The following is an 18,947-nucleotide window of genomic DNA, read 5'->3' as shown; positions in this document are numbered from 1 at the left end:
GGTCGCTGGTAGCCATATGCAACCATGAAAGGAGACATACCCGTGGAAGAAGAGATGAGCATTATGGGGATATTCTGCCCATGGTAGGTTCGTAACCCAGGTGGCAGGATCTTGGGCGGACAAGCATCTCAAGGTGGACTGCAGGTCTTTGGTTTGAGAGTGGTATCCCGAAGTCAAGCAAGGTGAAGCCCGCAGAGCTCTCAGGAATGCCTGCCAAACCTGGGACGAGAACTGTGGTCCCCGATCAGAGACCACATGCTTGGTGTGGAACTCGCACTTGTCAGCCTTGATTCAGCAAAGGTTGCGTCAATTAAGTTGTCGTCAGCACTAGAGTCGATAAATGCTTCTACAGAGGTACTATTTTCATTATCACGGAGTGAGGCCGCAAAAATGATTCTACCCACTCTTGTGGGTTGAGATTCACTGACCTCTTTGTGAGGGACGGGAGGAAGACGAGGGCCCCTGGGACGAACCGGACAAGCACGAATGAAGTGACCCACCAGACCACAGTATATGCACAGACCCTTCGAAATTTGGAGCTGGCGCTTCTTCGGGGTTAGTCGTGTTCTCCCCACCTGCATGGGCTCAGAGTGATCATCCATAGTTACAGACTCGGGCTGGGTGCTAATATCAGGTGGAGAAAACTGAACTGACCCTACCACAGGACGAGTGAGACGTTTCTCTCTGAGATGTTCTCGTATGCGGTTGCCTATGTGAATGGCTAGGTTAATTAGCTCCTCCAGTGAGTTAGGCTCGTCCCGGAGAGCTAGCTGGTCCCGAATAGTACAAGAAAGGCAGCTAGTGAAGGCAGATATTAAAGCAGGTTCGTTCCATCCTGACTCTGCGGCAGTGATGCGGAAGCGAATGGAGAACTAAGAAACAGATTCTTTGAGAGAATCCTGTGTCAGTGACATGAGAGGTCTAGACGCGTTAGGACCGCTCTTAAAAGGAGCATCGAATACTCACCTCACCGGAGAACTGCTGGTAACTCCCCAAGAGTGGAGAGTCTGACTCCCAGAGAGAAACCGCCCACTGGCTGGCCTTGTCACGCAGGAGGTTAATGACGAAAGCTATACGGGCTCGATCCGTCTAGAAATGGGATGGCTGTAATTCGAACACAAGTGAGCCCTCTCGAGAGTCGCGATCCTGGTGCCCTGTGAGCCTAAAGCCTTCTGTAAGCCAGCAACTATAGCTGAGTCTGAAGTCTGGCCAGACAGTTCTGACATGGTTGGCTCAGATAAACAGACCCAGGTACTAAACAGCGACTGGCTCACAGATGACTCGACAAGACAAGGTTAGATTTTTACAAATGTCTTTAATATATTTAAATGTCCAAGAACCATTCCAAAGACCAACAACCCTCATGGTTCCATGGCGTAATGGTCAGCACTCTGGACTTTGAATCCTGTGATCCGAGTTTACATCTCGGTGGAACGCCAATTTTCATGCACTGATTGCACAGCAGGGGCTCCAGTTAAGGACCAGCCACGAGGTGCGTGAGTCTGGACCCTCGATAAGGAGCAGTTACCGCAGCCCCTGTGCAATCCAGGTTTGGGGAGCGAGGAGGTCGTCCAGCTGCCTTCCTGCTCCCAGCTTTGACTGAAGAGTTTAAACAAGACAACCCCAGACTCTTTCTGAGTTCTGGTTGAGCCTTTTGTGAACATGTTGAATACGACATCATGCCCTAGACTCTTCGACTATCAGAGAATGTGTTAGTGTGATGTGGGTGGCAACTCCAGAGGCAAGTCAGTAATGGTGAGACTACTGCAAAAGCATACGCCGCTACTGGAGTCAAAAGTTGCAGATGGGTTGACACCACACCACTGTTGTATCTCAGCGTGATGAATAAATGAAAATGATAACAAAATCAAGTGGCTGAAGCTGATCTTGTGTGGTAACAGATAAAGTGTGCGGACTGAGTCGATGAGTGAAGGTAATTGAGAAATGATCAATGTAGTTAAACTATCGTTTTGGTAATTGGTCTATTGCTGGTTTTATGGGAAATGTAAATAATGGCAGGGTACATGACGTGCCATCCAATACAGTGGACCACCAGCGTCTGAGGAGGCAAACTATGTCAGTGCACCAGAAAGTTCCTGTGAGGCAAAGCTCGCAAAGTTCACCCCCATGGACGGATGTCCTCCATGACGGGTTTGTGAAGAGCAACCCAGGCTGCATCCTCACGTTCATATATCACAACATGAAATCTGGCAAAAGCAGAAAGAAGTTCTCTCCATTTTCTGAGCGTCAGCTTGCTGCACTTTTACAGGATGTTTGTAGATTCACAGTTGAACGGAGTCTAAAGTCTTCTGAGACAAAGATTGCTGTAAAAGTGAAGCAGTTTGGACAAACTGAGCATCTGAAACAAGAAAGAAATTGTCGGCAAGCTAAAGGACAATGAAGAGGAAGAATTGCAAAATGAAATTAGCGATAACTATAATGAGCGCTTGCGTAGTACCCTGAAGGATGAAATCAAAGCTGGGAGCTTCACAAAAAGTCTCACCAAAGACGTACTTTTAAACCATATCCTCAGAGGGCAGCAAGACTTCACAATGATGTGAAGGTTGAATTAATGATGACTCAAAAAAGCATCAGATGCTGGAAGCCATGAGCATCAGAAGGGAATCTCGTCCGCCTACAAGTTGACCCCTTCACTCTTCATTTGAAGACGGACGCAGGGCTAAATACTATTCTATTCTATTCTAAATACAGGGGCAGCACATCTGTAGAAAGTATCAACTGCGACCCGCTATCTTGATGTGACAGGTGGTGTGGTCCAAAAGATTCAGGGACAGAATAAAAAGTCAACTTCCTGCTCCTTTCCTGTGCTTCACTTGTGCTCTGCACATATCACTAGGGCAGTGTCACAGACCATTGGGAAGCACATTAAAGACCATGGCATTGTGGAGTGTGCAATGTTCTGTTTTGTGCTACTCCTGAGCTCCATGGAAATGTCAACTGCATTGGACGTGTTCTACCGCTATGTGCTTTTTGATGCAGAAGAGCACACGCATGGTGAAATGCAACAAAATGCAGATGGACTCCAGCATCCTGTGATCCAAATCAATAATGTTTGAAGAAGCCAGCACTGTGATGGCCAGGAATGACAGCACCACACTGATAACATCAAAAGGAATTCTAGCTAATTCCCTGTTCATGTATGAATTCCAACTTCAACAGGAGCAGGCTCATGTGGACATCATGGCAGACGATGCAACTGAAGGAAAAAAGAAAGAATGAACAACTTCTTCTGTCCTCGGATCATTGCTGTAATGATGAAGTGTGACATGAGGATCTTCCCACTGTGGAGTGGTGTGATTTGTGACTGGTCAGAAGAAACCAGTTCTTTGAATCACGATTGAATGGAATGGGGTACGTGCAGTGGCTGGGAATGGAACCCATGTCAAGTGCTGGAAAAGCAGCCATCATCATTGTTGCTTGAAAGATGAGGAAGAGATGATGTGATGAACTGATTTCTATTCAACCCATAACTAAATACCTGATGAAGTGGTTGAGAAACAGTGTTGTTGTGGCAGAGTGGTTAAGGTGATCGACTAGAAATCCATTGGGGTTTCCCTGCGTAGGTTCAAGTCCTACCAGACTTACTTGATGTTTGAAGCCCAAATATCTTGAGTGTTGTGGACAAGCTGCTCATAGAGTTTACGTTGCAGCTTTTTATCTTGTGTGGTACTTTTCCACGGATTACTTCCCTACATTATATTCATTCATCATGTCGTGAGACACGCACGATGCAGAGGGCGTCACCATGAGTTAAAGGTTGATGTGGAAGAATACAGCTCCTTCTCTGGTTCAGTGTCAGTAGTTCACTCATGTTTCTCTTCAGATCGTATAAATCTTTCGCCTTTTACTAAAGATTTCCGTGGAGAGGAACAACATGGGTTTTTACTAATTTTTTGATGCCCTGCTCTTGTTGGGTTCTTACTGTGTTCAATGTAACCTGTGTGGTCAACAACTTTGCATCACAAGTGCAGAGTTGTGATTCCCAAGATGTGTATCGATGAAGCAGCAGAGTTTGTTGTGTAACTTCAATTCATCACTCAATTTCCATGGTTTTCATGTTTTCCTGCTCTCAAAGTGTCTCTCTTTTTGTACAGATCCTCATTCTCATGTCTTTGTGACGTAACTGGTCAGTGCGTTTGGCTGTTGTGGGAAAGGCTGCTGGTTAGAGACCACCCTGGGAAGAAGATCCACTTTGGTTCTGTGACGAACCTCAGGGTTAGTAGGGCAGGTGATGGGCTGGTGATTTCACAGTGCTGTCGGCCCGTACGTTCCCCAGGGGACTGGAATGTTTCATTTCTGCATTCAAAGGGTTTTACCCAATACTTTGAGGAAACTGCATGAAAAGATCAGACCCTGCCTTCAATTGTTGGACTGTCACGACATACAGTCTGATTGAAGTCCAATCAGCTGAAGAGCAATGAAGTCACACACACTATGTTACGTGACGGTTCCACAGAGCGATTCCTGGTGGACACATCATCACTTCACGCGGCGTATTCCAGCCCAAGGAACAACACTATTGCCATGTGACAGTTCCACACAACAACAACATCCCACAACAACATCGTGACGAGAGCTGTTTTCTGTCCTTTGTGGATTTAAAACACCTACACCTAGAAGACAAGAAACACTTTTTGAAGACAGTAATGCCCGCATTTTGGCATAAGACGACAGGAGGCCATTTTTGTCAAAGTGGAAAAACCCTCTCTAAACAGAGGTGGAGGACTGAGACACCATCTTTCATCCTTTCGGCATGGACAGGTCCTTCACACCTGTACAGTGTGGTGTCAACATCTGAATTGCCTCAATTCCCACCTGGGTTACATTCAGCATTTGCATTAATGGACCATCAACACCCATCCCCAATGGGCGGGGACCAATAAGCACAATTCCATTGTCATAATGCTGACTCTTGTCACTCATCACACTGGACTGGTCCCACCCCTGTCCATCAACACCTTTGCCCATTCAACTGGCGTAATATAAGCCTGAACTCCAACCCAGCACATTAGAACTGACGAAGCCTTCTAGATAGGAGGCCAAACCTTTTCTCTGACTCTTACTAGTCCGGTTGACTTGATGAGGAAGCATTGGACCATGAGGTTTCCCTTGGTTGCATTTCTACTGGCTAGAGAATGAAGGAATAACCAAGAACCACTCCAAAGACCAGCAACACTAACGCTTCCAAGGCTCTGGACTTTGACTCCAGTGATCCGAGTTCAAATCTTGGTGGAGCCTCAGTTTTCATCTCCTGAAACTTGTTTTGGAGTCACAGTGACATGTTGACTGAAGGACTTTCTCTTACTGACGCCAATATTGTTCTTGCCACTCACAACTCTTCACACACCACCATTCCACACACGACCCACGTTGCAAATTTTTCATCAGTATTTCATTGATCTCCTAGAGCAATTGTTTTTATTTATTATTTTTTTTCATCAGTGTGGAGCTGTGGCTTAGTTGGTTAAAGCGCCTGTCTAGTAAACAGGACATCCTTGGTTCAAATCCCCGCAGTGCCTCAATGGTGAAACATTGAATTCTGACACTTCATCAAAACATGACTTTTGATGACACATCTTATGAAGGAACATCTAAGAACTACTACCAAGTCCGAGAACACCAGTGGCCTCATGCTGTAATGGCCCTCACTTTGTACTCTGAGGAGAGTGATCTCCAGCCGATAATAAGTGAGCCAGGGAATTGGATGACGTCTGCCTGAATCCAGTGATCCAAGTTCGAGTCTCAACCTTTGCTATAAACACTCCCTCTGACCTCATTGCTCAGGAAAAAAACATATCATAGCAAGACATATTCTGATTGTGTAAATAGCCATGGCTTACCTCAACCAGCTCAATGTCCATGACTTTGTTGCTATCCTGGTGCATCAATGTATCGGTGCCAAACCTGGCTGTGTGTCCCATAAACATGAAACTAGGCATTTAAGTGTCTTCACTTTCACCACTCACATAAATGTGAATGACGTATTGATAAGCACTTATGCAGCAAGATTCAGAGTCCAGACCATTACGCCATGGAACCAGTCATGTTGACTTTGGAGTGGTTCTTGGAGTGTCCTTTGTAAAACTGGTGTCATAAACCCTGCCGTCTTGACCAAGTGTTTAAAACGAATGTTTCACCAGTAAGGCACTGCTGGGATTTGAACCCAGGATCTCCTGTTTACTAGACAGGCGCTTTAACCAACTAAGCCACAGCGCCACGCACGTGAGGAAAATAAAACGATAAAAACCCTCTAGTCTTAGAGATCAAGTACGGAGAGGGATGAAAACCTGATGAGAAATTCTTGAACGTAGCTCCTGTGGAGTGTGAACAGTCGTGTCTGGGCAGAACACCTTCAGGCAACATGTCTGTGTCACTTCTAAGGTAATTGCAGATAGGTTCCACCGAGATTTGAACTCGGATCACTGGATTCAAAGTCCAGAGTGCTGACCATTACACCATGGAACCATGAGAGTTTTCACACTTTGTAGTGGTTCTTGGACATTCCTTCATAAAGCTCTTGCCAGTTGAAATGCAGCAAGAGGAAACCTCATGGTCCAATGTTTTCTCATGAACACTTCAAAGGAAACACATGAAAGTGAACCTTAAGCATCAGAATAGAATATAAAGATGTTCATAGCAGAGGATGGTTTCGATACCACTGTACTTTTCTTTCAACTGACTGACCTTGAATTGCAATAATTTGCCTGTATTGTTTACATTTGTTTATTTGTCATCACCTGTTTAACTGGATGTTCACTGAAGGCCTTCAACGCCAGGTTCCATGGTGTAATGGTCAGCACTCTGGACTCTGAATCCAGTGATCCGAGTTCAAGTCTCGGTGGAACCTGTCTCTTAGGTGATAGTGTGTGAGTCAAGTTTTGGAAAGTCATCAGGAGCCCTTAATACCAGAGGTGCCCACCAACTTCAGGTCTGGATTTACAGGTAATGCAAGAACATATGAAAATGAAATCGCAGAAAGAAAACAATATGAGCAATTGGTCACCAAAACAAAAAGGCAATGTGATGACAGAAAACATCATGAAGGAATCAGTGGTGTGATCAGGAACATCATTTGAGATGGGAAGGAAGCCAGGATCAGGAAAGAGGTTTTAGAGCATGAGGATGATGATGGAGGATCAAGCCAGTTACTTTGGAGAATCAGAAAAGTGTGATAAGGGTCAGAACAGAGACAAAAATATGGAAGAAGGTTTTGAAAATGAATTCGACGAGGAAGTACTTGAAGAATGGACCGATGCCCTCAACATGGTGAGCTATGACTGTGATTCAAAGATAAGAAAGAGAACAAGGTCCCATATCATGAAAAGGTCTGGAAGTCTGGGATCATGAAAATAAACTCTATAACTTGTGAGTACGTCCCAGGATTCATGAGCGCACAAGTGCTGATCGATACACTGGAAGAGAAGGGCGGAGCTCTGAGGACATCAAAGGAGGCATGTCGACAGAATGGAAAACTAGAATTGAGAAAGGAAATAATATAAGAAGAGGCAGAAATGATTGATTTTGTTTTATATCAAAAGAGGACAGACGAAAATTGAATTAAGTACATTAAAAACAAATTTCTGGTCCTTTGAAGAAAAGAATGGTGAATGTTGAAAGGTATTTAGATTTTATTTTTTCTCATTTGATTTCATGAATGGACGGCAACATAGTCATCAACTATGATTCAGTAGAATGGCTGATGAAAGATATGTGTGAGTTGGTTAGCGCTCATGCTGTGGGGTCCTCAGACGTTGAAAGACCCGAGTGAAGTTGCATCATTGCAACTTTTTAAGGGAACGTTCTGAAAACTGTGGGTTGACATCAATAAACATGTTCTGATAAAAGTTCTGTGTGTTCTCTTCCACGGCAATAAAATGCAAATTCACATTGTATTGTAATAAACAGTCATTTAGGCAATACTTTTTCTTTTTTTTCAATGAGCACAATATTTGGATGTTATCCACAGTTTTGCCACAAAGGTCCTGCTTCAGCTTCGCTAACCACAAGTGACTCCTTTCTTCCGACAACTTCTGGCATTGTTCTCCTTGATTGGTCATAACTTTTGGCAGTCGATAAAATTCCAAATGTTATTCACGATCGGAACGATTCGTACAACCCAAAACACGACCGTAATTCAGAATCGCTTTCAGTACCGCTCTGTGCTGAGCAGTGAGTATCTCCAACATGGCGGCTTCCGGGTTTGATGAGGCGCCGTGAAAACCCTCTCTATGTGTGTGGAATGCATGTTTGCAGGTGCGAGATGTATGAACGGGTGGACGTGTGCACCAGCGTGTGGACTGCAAGGGTATTGTCGTTTGGCTGTCAACGTGAGTGTGATATGCGTGTGACACCTTAGTTATCAAGCGAACTGCGCATGTTTTTGTTCTTTTTGATTGTGTAATAGAAATATTCTCAGAAGTTGAAAGACCCAAGTGAAGTTGCATCGTGCTGCATCGTGTCCTGTCAAGTGTCGTTTTCTGGGTTTGCAGAAATAAAGAAAATTCAACATAACACCCTGAGGATTTCTTGAGTGCCATCTAAGTGTGTTACAAAATTATTTGTTTGTACTTTTGAATGAAGAATGATGTATCATTTTTATTGATACTTCAAAATAAAATAAAACAAACAGCAGGCCCTCGGTTTGAACCTTGCTCTGGGATGGAAAACTGGATCAGGTTCCCATTTGAAATTCTGTCGACAATACAAATCATGTCCTGCTCAGTTCAAGCTCTGCTTTTTTGACAAAAGACGACTTTCCTCGCAGTTGTCTTCACCCAGCTCTTCATCACATCTGTGTAGCCTGGTGCATGAGGCTAAATCTGAGGGAATGAAGTCTTTCCAACCACTTTCATTCAGGTCCAGTTTGTGCTGTTGATGCCAGTGAATGGCAGGAACAGTTTACATGACAAGAGCTGCGTTCCTCCACATGGATACTAGCTCAGTGTTGTCTGATGGAAGCAGAGTGGCGCAGCGGAAGCGTGCTAGGCCCATAACCCAGAGGTCGATGGATCGAAACCATCCTCTGCTATGAACATTGTTATATTCTATTCTAATGCTTTAAGTTCACTTTCAAGTGTTTCATTTGAAGTGTTTGAGGAAGCATTGGACCATGAGGTTTCCTCTTGCTGCATTTCAACTGGCAAGAGCTTTATGAAGGAATGTCCAAGAACCATTCCAAAGTTCAAAAATGGAAGAATGTTCATTTTACCACTTTGGTGATGAACAGCGACACAGACCGCCGTCATGTCCAGAAGTGGAGGCACTGAGATCACGCTGGACACAGAGCTGCTGCTCAGTTCCACACCAGTGAAGGGCGGTTTGCAACTCTCCAGATCAAAGAGACCCCGTCTGGTGATGCTGAACAGGACAGTTTCTTGAAGCGACGGTCATGACATCGGAAACAGTCTTGCTAGATTATGATGGTGTATCTCGGCAGGTTCCCATTTTGTCCAGGAGTGAGGAGTTTTTGGATTATGTTACATCAACAGCAAACACGTCCCCACAGAGACATCAAAAATTGCTGTGACGACTGTATTTCATCAACTGTCAACACCACAAATGTCCCATGAAGGCTGGATGCGGACGACCAACACATAGGTCTCAATGGGATAAAAACCAATCTCCGCCTGGCGTTGTTGGTAGGACTCGAAGCTACGGGGGAAATCCCCAATGGATTTCAGTTCCATGGCCTTCATCACTCGTGCCTTCAGTGGATTTGTGACTGGTCAGAAGAAACCAGTTCTCTGAATCACGATTGAATGGAATGAGGTATGTGCAGTGGCTGGGAATGGAACCCAGGTCAAGTGCTTGAAAAGCAGCCATCATCATTGTTGCTTGAAAGATGAGGAAGAGATGATGTGATGAACTGATTTCTCATCAACCCATAACTAAATACCTGATGAAGTGGATGAGAAACAGTGTTGTTGTGGCAGAGTGGTTAAGGCGATGGACTAGAAATCCATTGGGGTTTCCCTGCGTAGGTTCGAGTCCTACCAACAACGTGAATGGAGATTTTCTCGCCTTGTGACCTATGTGTCGTAGCCAGCGTCCAGACCTACTTGATGTTTGAAGCCCAAAAATCTTGAGTGTTGTGGACAAGCTGCTCATAGAGTTTACGTTTCAGCTTTTTATCTTGTGTGGTACTTTTCCACGGATTACTTCCCTACATTATATTCATTCATCATGTCGTGAGACACGCGCGATGCAGAGGGCGTCACCATGAGTTAAAGGTTGATGTGGAAGAATACAGCTCCTTCTCTGGATCAGTGTCAGTAGTTCACTCATGTTTCTCTTCAGATCGTATAAATCTTTCGCCTTTTACTAAAGATTTCCGTGGAGAGGAACAACATGAGTTTTTACTAATTTTTTTGATGCCCTGCTCTTGTTGGGCGTCTTATTGTGTTCAATGTAACTTGTGTGGTCAACAACTTTGTATCACAAGTGCAGAGTTGTTATTCCCAAGATGTGTATCTATGAAGCAGCAGAGTTTGTTGTGTAACTTCAATTCATCACTCAATTTCCATGGTTTTCATGTTTTCCTGCTCTCAAAGTGTCTCTCTTTTTGTACAGATCCTCATTCGCATGTCTCTGTGACGTAACTGGTCAGTGTGTTTGGCTGTTGTGGGAAAGGCTGCTGGTTAGAGACCACCCTGGGAAGAAGATCCACTTTGGTTCCGTGACGAACCTCAGGGTTAGTAGGGCAGGTGATGGGCTGGTGATTTCACAGTGCTGTCGGCCCGTACGTTCCCCAGGGGACTGGAATGTTTGATTTCTGCATTCAAAGGGTTTTACCCGATACTTTGAGGACACTGCATGAAGAGATCAGACCCTGCCTTGAATTGTTGGACTGTCACGACATACAGTCTGGTTGAACTCCAGTCAGCTGAAGAGCACACTATGTTACGTGACGGTTCCACAGAGCGATTCCTGGTGGACACAACATCACTTCATGCGGCATATTCCAGCCCAAGGAACAACACTATTGCCATGTGACAGTTCCTCAGACTCAAAATGACCAAAGCATCCTAAACATACACCAAAGTTGTGACTCGAACCTACGCAGGTACAACCCAATGGATTTCAAGTCCATCGACTTAACAACATGCTTAACCAAAGTTATAGGACTCCTTTCCACTGCTTGTCAGGACATCCATTGCAAACCATTCCAATCTTGTTCCAATTTCTTCCTTAATCCTCCACCTCAAACTTAGTCTACTAAAACTCATGTGAGGGGCAAGGACTGTTCCGATTCTTGGAAACTAAAATTTTGGAGCAACATTGAGGAATGGACCTCCCTCAGCATTGAGAAACTCCACGACCTTCCTCTGTACAAGTGACATCCGACTTACAACTGGGATCGGTTTTGGATTGGACGTAAGTCGAATGCCATTCAAAATAGCAGACGTGAGGGTTATAGGTAGTACTGTAGTGGTAGATAGCTGAGTGAGAGCGAGATGTTGGGATACTGTGCTGCTGTAACTGTCGTACACGTTGTATCTGTTATGAGGAATCTTCCATTTCTGAGGAACCAAATCCTCCTTCACCCTTGGTTTTGAGGAATCTGGTTAAGGATTGGAATTGAGCATTCAGGAAGCATTTGGAATTCATCCTAAAGGTACGTTCACACCGCCGTTCAGTTGCAGTAGCGCCAGTCGTCAGTCGTTGGTTGCTAGCTCCAGCCATGATGAGTTGAGTCCTGCCCGGCACCAACACGTTGCCAAAGTAGGTCAATCGCAACTGGAAAATAAGACGTCTCCCGTTTCATGCAGTGTTGCCAACTTCAAAATGAATCCAACAGTTAAATGTATGAGGGTCAAGAGAGAGGGACCAGGGGGGCGGCGTCTGGTTCCTTATCTCCGGTGGTGAACCTTTTTCAAGGTTTATTACTTTGTAATACTCATGAGACGCAGTTCCTTGCCCTTCATTTTCACTGTAAGAGTTTGTATAACAGATGCTGGAATAAAAGAAGAATAACCTAGGTCAAGAGGCCTCTTAGATTAAAAGTCAAATTTATATGAAAATTTGTTTGATTAACTATACTGTTCTGTTGGCTTACGAATCATTACCCATTGAGAGAAATGGGATAGAAGATTCTGTTATATTTTATTTATAGTAAGTTGAGAAGGAAAATGTGTTTGTATATTATTTATTTGTACTTTTGAAAGAATAATTCATCATTTTTATTGATACTTTTGAAAAAAAAACAAAAAACAAGAGGCCCTAAGTTCAAATCCCAGCAGCAACTTGCCCCGGGATGGAAAACTGGATGAGGTTCCCATTTTAAATGCTCTTGACAATAAAGCATGTCCTGCTCAGCTCAGTTTTTTGTTATTAGGACAAAAGACAACTTTCCTCGTAGTTGTCCTTTCCTAGCTCTTCATCACATCTGTGTAACCTGGTGCATGAGGCTAAATCTGAGGGAATGAAGTCTTTCCAACCACTTTCATTCAGGTCCAGTTTGTGCTGTTGATGCCAGTGAATGGCAGGAACAGTTTACATGACAAGAGCTGCGTTCCTCCACATGGATACTAGCTCAGTGTTGTCTGATGGAAGCAGAGTGGCGCAGCGGAAGCGTGCTGGGCCCATAACCCAGAGGTCGATGGATCGAAACCATCCTCTGCTATGAAGATCTTTATATTCTATTCTAATGCTATAGGTTCACTTTCATGTGTTTCCTTTGAAGTGTTCATGAGAAAGCATTGCACCATGAGGTTTCCTCTTGCTCCACCACAAACTTTGCATAGTGGTTTTTATTTTCATTTTTCTGTGAAGCCATTTTCACAAACCCACATTGACAAACTTTTTATTTGCAAAAATAAAATAATTCACTCATTCATTTATACTCATTCAATACACCCAGAATCATAGTCAGACTTGAAGTGAACTATGTACAGTGTTCTGAAGGATCTTCCCTGGAGGGATGAGGGTCAAGAGACCGGGGGAGCAGCATCTGGTTCCTTATCTCAGCTGGTGCCCTTTTTTGAGGTTTATCACTTGGTAATAGTCACTAGACGCAGGTGTCTGTGATCATTCCTTCCCCTTCATTTTCATTACAAATGTAAGAGCTTGTTTTGGAATAAAAGAGGATGGACTGTAGCCTGCTGCCAGAGGGAAGAGGAACAAACAGTCCATGTCCAGGGTGAAAAGGGTCGGCTTTGATGCAACCTGCACGTCTCTGGGTCCTGGAGACATACAGGTCCTGAAGAGTTGGCAATCTGCAAACGATCTGCGGTAAACCATGAGATGCAAAGATGTCCCTGAGCACCTCAATGGTTTTCTGAGTAGTTGTTACTTCGACTTTAAGCCATTTGGAGTAACTTTCCACCAACACTAGCAGGGTTTGTTTGTGTTTTCACAGGGCATGCGAAAGAGCATCCGGTCCAAAGCGTGTCCCGGGGGCCAGGCGCACATCAGGCGGAACTCTGTCTCCGAACTCTGTTCCTGGGGAATTTCGGGTCCAAGCTAACTCACATTACACTGAAAGACTTGGATTAAATGGTCTTAAATCTCATTTTAATCATTGTCAGCTCCAAGCCACAGCACAGATAGTGAGGCACAACTGAAGCCGATTAGTTTGAAGACACAAGTGACTCTCCTCATGCAAATGACTCCATCCAATGAAACAAAATCCTAAATCAATAAAATAAAACAACATTTTCTGATTTGTGTATTGCTCTCTGTGCCTCTCTTTTTAAAATAAACTAGTCATTGTTCTCACATCTCTTTAACAAAAATATACTACTTTAAATCTTCATTTGTTTCAATGTTCATTTGTTCATTCTTTTTTATTATTACTTTCAAGAGCTTGAAGAATGTAAGAAGCAACTCGCACGTTGTGTAGTCCATTGCCAGAGGCACTGGATTGGCTGTGAAGTTCAGAAACAGCTTTGTCATTCAGCCTGCATGTGAAGTCTTTATATTTGGATCACATGGATCCATAATGAACACAGTAAGTACATAATAACAATGAAGAAAATAAATCAATCAATTAAACAAATAAATGAATAAAAATTAACAATAATAATAGAAGTAATTGATGAATAAATAAACAACAAACAGCAAGATCAGTTTACGAATTGATCAGTCTGACAGCCGAAGGGAAGAAGTTGTTCTTGTGACTGGAGGTTCTGGTCTGGATGGACCGTAGCCTCTGGCCATGAGGGAAGAGGAACAAACAGTCCATGACGTGGGTGAGAAGGGGGGTTCCAGAGTCCTCAGTGGTGTTGGGGCTCAATGGCTGCTCAAAACGACACTAAAAGTCCTGTGCAATAGTGAGGCTTGTGACCACCTTGTGCTCTCTCCACACTGCAGCCGAATCATTGCCCGCTTCATGCGCTACACAACACCCTTGACAAGCTTCAATCTCTGCTTGTGCAGTATGTGGGGACAAAATGAACCATCAAGTGGTCAGAGTCCCAGTGCTGCTCGAGGGAGGGCCTTATAAGCATTGTGCAGAGACTGTGCAGTACCCGGTGAAGGTGGAACCCCTCTGGATGAAGCGCATTGTCCGGTATGAGTTCGCTCAACTACATCTGTGTGGAACACAAAACACAAGAGGAGGACGTTGGAGTGGAACATCCCATGAAGCGGTGTGCGTGATCCTCTTTGGCGAAGGCAAACAAATGAATGTTTCCCTCTCCTCCTCAGCCTCTTTTGTCCAGTCAAAAAGTGGACTAACTCCAAGCCTCACACAACAAATACAGACAATAAGTCAGACGGCGTGATAGACCTGATGTTCATCGACTCATTTTGGGTGGAAGAACATGCTCCGTCAAAAGATAAAACAAGCAAAGTAACACACACAATAATGCCAAGCCAGCCTTCGTCGGCGCCATCTTGAATTTTCCCATGCCTGCTGTGTTGTTGTGGATGAGTGGTTAAGATGATGAGGTGATCACTCAAGATTCTGCATGAACAGAGTAAACTGGCAGCGAGTATATAAAACACACGCACAACGAGGAATGCTCTGAAGACGACAGCCGAAGCCTTGAAACCGGCCGTACCATGTGACTAGTTCGGGAAGTGGACAATTCTAGATTTAAGCAGCAACTCGATGCAATGAAGTTTTCCTGTTTTGTCATGACTGTGATCCCTGTGCTGTCATGCAAACACTGTGAAAGAGTGAAACGTTTTCCCCTGTTTGGGAACACTTTGACCTCATCTCTCCCAATAAGGTAATTCCAAAATATTACAGGTGTAATCGAGTGTGCGATGTGTTGTGATGGATTGTTGCTATAGCTGATGTTTTCATTGTAAGGTGAAGTGCCTGTTGTGTTCAACAACAACACTTCCATGCTGAGGCATTTTCAAGCCCTGCATGAGAAGAAGGAGACCAGCTCTGAACAACCAAGCACCAGTAAACTACATGAAGCACAGACGGCATGGAATCAGAAGAAACCATCAGAAGAAATGCTTATGGCACAGATTGCTTCAGTGGAGCCAGCGACATGCGGTCATTACTCCCGCCGATCACGGAGCGTTGTGCAATATAAGTCTTTCATTCTAGCATTAACAGAAACTGCCAAACATATGTAAATTCAATTTTAAGTGATTCACAGCGTCTCTATTCTGTTGATTCATTTGGAGTTGCGAGCGTCCTCGTCACGTACTGTTGCACTGCCGGTCTCATCGCCTGCTTCAATAGAAGCCAAGAGAGAAAAGAAATGACTTAATCAGATGACATACTACCACATTACGACAATATAAATATTAAATTGATTTAACAGACTAAAGGTATTCAACATATTTAGACTTCATATTGTGTGTCTATGTGTGTCTTTTGAACTTCTCCCTTCAGGAGTGGCCACAGCAGATCATCCTCCTCCATCTCACCCTGTCCTCTGCTTCCTCTTCTCTCAAACCTACAGACCTCATGTCATCCTTCAACGCCTCCATCAACACCTCCATAAATCTCCTCTTTGGCCTTCCTCTCCACCTTCTGCCTGGCAGTTCCAACCTCACCATCTTCCTATTAATGTACTGGCTCTCTCTCCTCTGCACATGTCCAAACCATCTCCATCTAACCTCTCTGAATTTGTCTCCTAAACACCTGACATGTGCTGTCGCTCTGATATACTAGATCCTGATCCTATCCATCCTGCTCACTCCCAGAGAGAACCTCAGCATCTTCATCTCTGCTACCTCCAGCTCTGCCTCCTGTCTTTTCCTCAGTGCCACTGTTTCCAAACCATACAACATTGCTGGCCTGACCACCGTTCTGTACAATTTCCCTTTCATCCTTGCTGACACCCTCTTGCCACACATCACACCTGACACTTTTCTCCAATGATTCCATCCTGCCTGCACCAGCTTCTTCACCTCTTTCTCACACCCTCCATTGCCCTGGACAGTTGAGCCTAAGTACTTTAAATCACCCAGGTCCTTTATCTCTGCATCCTGTAACTTCACCTGTCTACTTAGGTCCCTCTCATTCACACACACGTATTCCGTCTTACTGCGGCTAACCTTCATTCCTCTCCTTTCTAAGGCAAACCTCCACCTCTCTAGCTTATCTCCCACTTGCTCCCTGCTCTCACCACAGATCACGATGTCATCTGCAAAGATCATGGTCCAACGGGCTTCTTGTCTAACCTCATCTGTCAACCAGTCCATCACCATGGCAAACAAGAAGGGACTCAGAGCCGAACCTTGGTGCAGTCCCACCTCCACCTTGAACTCCTCTGTTCCACCTACAACACACCTCACCACTGTCTTACTCCTGGCGTACATGTCCTGCACCACTCCAACATACTTCTCCGCCACTCGAGACTTCCTCATACAATACCACAACTCTTCTCTTGGCACTCTGTCGTACACTTTCTTCAGGTCCACAAAGACACAATGGAGCTCCTTCTGACCTTCTCTGTACTTCTCTATGAACATCCTCAAAGTTTTGTCTTTGTGGAGTCAGTGTGTTTCACTGTTGAAAGAAAGGTTGGTGGTGATCAGACATGAATTGATGAATGTTGAGAGGATGAGACAAAATGAATCTTCAGCTAAATTCAAACCAGCTTATCAAATCACACAAAACCACTGTACAAATGTACCACTTGGAAAATCACAGTCTTGAGTTGTGCTGCAGTGGCCGTATAGTTCAGGCGATGGACTTCCCACGTAGTCCTTCGAACAATTAAATCAATGCCCTGTCAACCATTGCCCAATCTGATCTTCAATCTGCAATGGTGGTACAGTGGTGGGCATAGCTGCCTTCCAAGCAGTTGACCTGGGTTCAATTCCCAGCCATTGCAGGTTTCCTCTCAGTGTGCTGTACAGCCACAGTGTCCTGTTTCCATAACGCACGGACAGATTAAGCCATAGAGACATGGTAATGGTTTCTATGATTAGTAGTAGTAGTAGTTTAGGGTCAGATTCTCTGCAGTGGGGGGACTAGGTTGAAATGGAGTGCTGTTCTGTCGTCAATAAAATGGTCCGTCACCGCGAGATATGCGTCTGTGTTGGCAGATGTCCACATATCAGATGTCAAAGAGACTGCTGGTGCACTTAGCACTAATACTTTGTCCTTCTCCATTGGCTGTTCTTCTTGTCCACCATCGAACATCTGAAGGAAATAAGTGAAAACTATTTAAAACTGCAATTGTGACAAAACCATTTTTTCATGAGGTCACATATGCACTAGGGAGAACACAAGTAAGGTTGAGAGCACTCACAAGTTTCCTGAACCCCTTGTCCTCTACAATGCAGAAGGGCTGGTAAACCTTAATGGTCATGTCGAGCAGGGTGCCATGCACATTCCTCAACCAGGCACTTGTGGTGTGGTGCAGTGGTATAACAAATAATAATTCTACAGTTTGTGGGCCTCGAAACCACAACTCTGAAATCACAGGCAACTGGTTCTTACCATTGCTCCAGAGGAGGTGCAGAACATGGTCTCAAGGCAATTTGTTCATGCTTTCACAAGCATTTAATCTATTGCATTGTGCATGGGGGCATGAAAAACGTCATCCCGTTCCTGCAAGAAGAAAATCAATGAATTGCGCACATGCTATTGCATCCTACTGCTGTAATTTATTTGTGCTTCTCTGAACCCTGTTACAACATGACAGCCACACAAGTTACTAATTTCACCACCTGGTTTGATTTTGGTTCTTTATTCACACTCCTGTGCTTTCCACTCTCCAATGGATCAGCAACAACACAGGCTGGAAACAAACTTTGCTTTTTTGTAAACCAGAGATCATCACACCTTAAAACAACACAACACATATACAAAGCTCGTATGAAGTGCTAAAATAATTTATATTAACATTGGGGACCAAGTTACCTGGTCAGAAGTACGTCTACTCGTCCATTGTAATCACAACCGTTGTCTCCTATGACTGTGGTCCTCGAAGCAACGCATAGCACTGTACTAGCCTATGACAACGGATGTTTAAAAAGCAGTTGACCACGCAAATACGTTTTTTAAAATTTATTTCCGCGAAAATGTGGCGCATTCACTAAACCGTCTCCGACGAATATAAGCCAATAAAAACCATGTACATATTATGAGTCTGCTCTGTGAAGTTGTCAGGAAACATCTGCGCACAAAATGTGATGTTTGTTTCCAGCCTGTGTTGTTGCTGATCCATTGGAGATCGTAGAGCACTCGAGAATGGGAGCGTGAATAAAGAACCAAAATTAAACACAGTCGTATCTTGTGTGGCTGTAATGCTGTCACAGGGGTCACAGAAGCACAAATGAGCAGTACGACACAATAGCGTGTGAATGCGCTGCAATTGGAGCGCCATTCATTTATTTTTGTTCTCCTCGGAACAAACAGAAGGCCATTTCGTGCCCACATGCACGATGTGATATATGAAATGCTTGTGACAGCATGAACAAATTGCCAAAGCAAACTCATAAGCAGCAATGAGGCCCTTCAGGGGCCTGCTGAGAATGACACATTGTCATTCTTGGATTGCAACACT

At 44.2% G+C, this 18,947-nt stretch overlaps 6 non-coding genes across 6 annotated transcripts; 4 read left to right on the top strand and 2 right to left on the bottom strand.

The window, feature by feature from the left end:
* Nucleotides 1-3,825: 3,825 nt before the first annotated feature.
* Nucleotides 3,826-3,938, top strand: LOC128752974 (U5 spliceosomal RNA). The gene has a single exon (XR_008413726.1). It is a non-coding gene; the product is annotated as a U5 spliceosomal RNA (small nuclear RNA).
* A 2,225-nt stretch (nucleotides 3,939-6,163) lies between these two features.
* Nucleotides 6,164-6,237, bottom strand: trnat-agu (transfer RNA threonine (anticodon AGU)). The gene has a single exon. It is a non-coding gene; the product is annotated as a tRNA-Thr (tRNA).
* Nucleotides 6,238-6,414: 177 nt separating this feature from the next.
* trnaq-uug (transfer RNA glutamine (anticodon UUG)) lies at nucleotides 6,415-6,486 on the bottom strand. The gene has a single exon. It is a non-coding gene; the product is annotated as a tRNA-Gln (tRNA).
* Nucleotides 6,487-6,796: 310 nt separating this feature from the next.
* On the top strand, nucleotides 6,797-6,868 carry trnaq-cug (transfer RNA glutamine (anticodon CUG)). Its single transcript has one exon. It is a non-coding gene; the product is annotated as a tRNA-Gln (tRNA).
* Nucleotides 6,869-10,297: 3,429 nt separating this feature from the next.
* On the top strand, nucleotides 10,298-10,412 carry LOC128752971 (U5 spliceosomal RNA). Its single transcript, XR_008413723.1, has one exon. It is a non-coding gene; the product is annotated as a U5 spliceosomal RNA (small nuclear RNA).
* Nucleotides 10,413-17,195: 6,783 nt separating this feature from the next.
* On the top strand, nucleotides 17,196-17,267 carry trnag-ucc (transfer RNA glycine (anticodon UCC)). Its single transcript has one exon. It is a non-coding gene; the product is annotated as a tRNA-Gly (tRNA).
* Nucleotides 17,268-18,947: the final 1,680 nt, after the last annotated feature.

The sequence above is a fragment of the Synchiropus splendidus genome, chromosome 1 (assembly GCF_027744825.2).
Source record: "Synchiropus splendidus isolate RoL2022-P1 chromosome 1, RoL_Sspl_1.0, whole genome shotgun sequence".
Lineage (NCBI taxonomy): Eukaryota > Metazoa > Chordata > Actinopteri > Syngnathiformes > Callionymidae > Synchiropus > Synchiropus splendidus.
Note: the sequence above shows the minus strand (reverse complement) of the source record. Positions and strands in the feature narration are given on the sequence as shown.